This window comes from Dermacentor albipictus, chromosome 1 (genome assembly GCF_038994185.2).
Source record: "Dermacentor albipictus isolate Rhodes 1998 colony chromosome 1, USDA_Dalb.pri_finalv2, whole genome shotgun sequence".
NCBI lineage: Eukaryota > Metazoa > Arthropoda > Arachnida > Ixodida > Ixodidae > Dermacentor > Dermacentor albipictus.
This window is the reverse complement of record NC_091821.1, coordinates 445,754,085-445,757,460: the sequence shown is the minus strand read 5'-3', so window position 1 is coordinate 445,757,460 and position 3,376 is coordinate 445,754,085.

The following is a 3,376-nucleotide window of genomic DNA, read 5'->3' as shown; positions in this document are numbered from 1 at the left end:
TGTTTTACAGGTGATTATTTAAGAATTTAGGTATTGAGTCAGAAGGTATGTTGCTAGACACAATTGACTGACCTAGGATTTCTGCTGTATCTTTTGTACGGGAAACTTATGTATTTTAGGACGTCCCACATTTTTGCGAAATGAGTTAAAATAATCAAAATATATGCGTTCATTGCCTTGTTATTGTTGCTGTTTTGTTGTGGCCTCAACTCATGGCTCAGACCCATGATTGGGCACACCGCAGATAATGAGAGGTAAACAGAGCTAAAAGAAGAAAACAGCAAACACTCAAAAAGAAACATTGCGTAAAGTACTATCAAAAGGGTTTAATTGTAATGAAGCAGGGCTTGGGTACGGGCTAGTTGGTATTCCATTGTAATTAAAATAAAACGCCAAATATACCACGATCATCATCCGACATCATTGTCATCGTCCTCGCTGTCATTTAAATTTTTTATCGCCTTATGATGTTATCGTTTACTTTATCTTACGTATATTTAAGCAGTTTCATGTTTTTCTTAGCCTGTGCATATGGTTGTCGATTTCTTAGCCTAGTTGCCCTTGAGGCCACTCTGAGCGCCTTTTAATTATCCTTTGCACCATTTTAGGTCTGCAGTTTTACGCGTGAACTATAGCATTTAAAAATTTCCCCTTTTTTAATTACAATGATCAATTGAAACACACTAGAAGCAACTCTTTGCGTTTCCAGGGATTCTTGTCACCAGCTTGAAAATTTGATTATTCGTCTTTAGTGCAATGCCTACAGTTTGACATTCTGTCTTCTTCCTGTCCTACTGGGTTTCAATGAATTCTTCTGCTTTCTGAACTACTGTCTTATTTCTACACTGTTTTTCCTCCTGCTTAGGTCGAAATTTGGTCCGACGCAATTTTATATGAACAAAATACGAAAACGGATCACGGAAGCTCTGCACAAATGGGACATTGTCTTAAAGGCGAAGAATAGAAGACGAGGGAGTGGAGGACCCATGCTTCGCCATGACGTTACGCAAAACGTTACTGAATTAACTAATTTCATCAAGTTTGTTACACTAGATACCACGAACCATCAGTTACCTAATCAAAGAAAATTTACCTTTTCGCGAAGGGCGAAGCGCTGTCGGTGACAGCAAAGTTAAGCGTTGCGCTTGAACTTATCGAACAGTGTTCTAACGTTACGCGAGTCCGACAAGGGAGGGTGCGACATGAGGGGGGTCGGCAAAATTTATGGCACTCTTAAAAGCTTTGACTTGCCGTGTAGGGCATGTAATGACATCGCGCAGGCGCTTCTACGCAGCCGGCAAGAAGCCACACCAGTAAAATCACACAACTTTCAGGTGTGAGCACTCATGCTGTTTTACACTTTTAATATTTATTAAGCAGAGCATAATTAAGATAGAATGCATCCGCTGTGGCTGTTGCGTTTCATGACATATTTTTTGTGTGTGGGCTGCCATTCTCAAAATTCTGCAGAATAATTAGGTCAGGAACGTAAGGCCTGGTGTGAAGAAATATGGCAATTGAATATTCTAGCAGCATATTCCGCATATAGCAGAGAAGAAGCATATAGCACTCACGTCCGAAAATAAGCGAAACCCCGCCGCTTCGACGACAACGAGAATTAGCTTGGAGTGTCTATATAATTGCCATTGCAATAAAACGTAGCCTTTATTCGTCCCACTATGTCATAATATAAGCCACACGCCAGCGATTATATTGCTATGGATAAAATGTTATGTCTTCTTAGTATTTACGTGCGGGAAAACTTACTTTTCAGGTTGCTTAGGAAGGCGCCTTTAATATAACAGCTCGTGTGTGCTACTATATGCCACAAAGCTTCTCATTGCAATACACTCGGAACTGCACCGTAAATACTCTATCCTAGCACTGCAGCTGCTGCGTGAGATCGGCCGATTTCCCACGATACATCCCGTCCAAAAATGAGTGTTGATTAACCATTGATATATTGTTGGAGAATTGTTGAAACAACTGACTTCAACAAATATTCAAGAGCAATTGAGTTCACTCAACCGTTGCACAACAATATTACCGTTGAGTGTTCTCAATAAACAATTTATTGGGTAATTTGTGTTGATTTTTCTAGTTGTTCTTTTGTTGTGTAGCAGTTGAGTCCAGTATACAATAATTAGGACTCGCATATGAAGGCATTCCAAACATGTTTTGCGATGCGTTCCAACCTCATTCCTTTCACTTTGCGGCAGGTAGGTTCTTCTTTCGCCTCGATTTCATTAATTGAAAATTATGTGTGACCGATGGGGTGGAATCGAACGTCGGCCGTCGAGCCCGGTACTCTAACCAATAGGCCACGAGCGCGCGCATACTCCTCTCATTCGAAAGCCAGTGAGCTCTGAAAAGCTTGGCGTGGGCGCCGCGTGCCACTTCCTGGTGCTGTCGCTACAGCTGGCGCTTTGAAGCGCCTATCTCCGGGACCGCCCCACTTTCGTAGCCATTTTCGCTACGTAAAAACTGCAACGTTAGACTAGATTCATGACCGTCCAAGTTCATAACGATTTATTTCTTCGCCGGTGTACGAATGCCATCGTCGTTTTAACATACACTAGATGACATAACCATTGGTACGATCCGAAATGAGCACGTTTTGGGGAGCAGAAGAATGCGAATTAACTTGCCAACACGGTGACTACGCGCATGTGGAGTTCCCCAAAAGTAGACACGGCGGCAGCGCGGCCGGCGATAAGACAGGTGCCGACAGGCGACGACGCTACCTTCGAGCATCGGACGCACTGTGGGAACCGTAGGATGCAAGCGCGCACACGCTACAAACATACACGGGTGAGGTCTTCGAATTTCCTGCGACGTACCCTCTGTCCGTAAAGCGAATATAGTTTTTGTCCAATGTCCGTGGTACTAGAGATCAAAGAATGAACGCGCTTTGAGATCGCAGCGCGCAGCCGCTATAACCGCTATAACCTCAAGGAGCTTCAGATTCAGCAACAGCCGCAACAGTATCACAGCTAATCGCTGTATCTGCGGCTGCTCCCGTTTCTCGCCTTGCCAGCAGCACGCGATTTATTTGAGCCTCGCCGAACGGTCGTCCTCTCCCAAGCCTGCAGGTCTCGTATGTTCAGTTAAGAACACCAAAGGGAAATGACAGAAATACAGGTAACGGACTCTTATTGTACTTTACTTGTCACCTCGTCATCTGCAAATATGCTACAAACTATTTTAGAAGCTTTATTTTTGTAAAAATAGCAAAACTAGTAGTAATTTTTATTTCTAGGTGGCGCGACAAACGTTAAGGTAGCGTTCGGGTGTGTATGTGTGCGCGCAAACGGGCGCAACCAAGCTTCATTTTGCGCACACTTTTGCAACAGTACACATGGTTACCGCTAGTTTC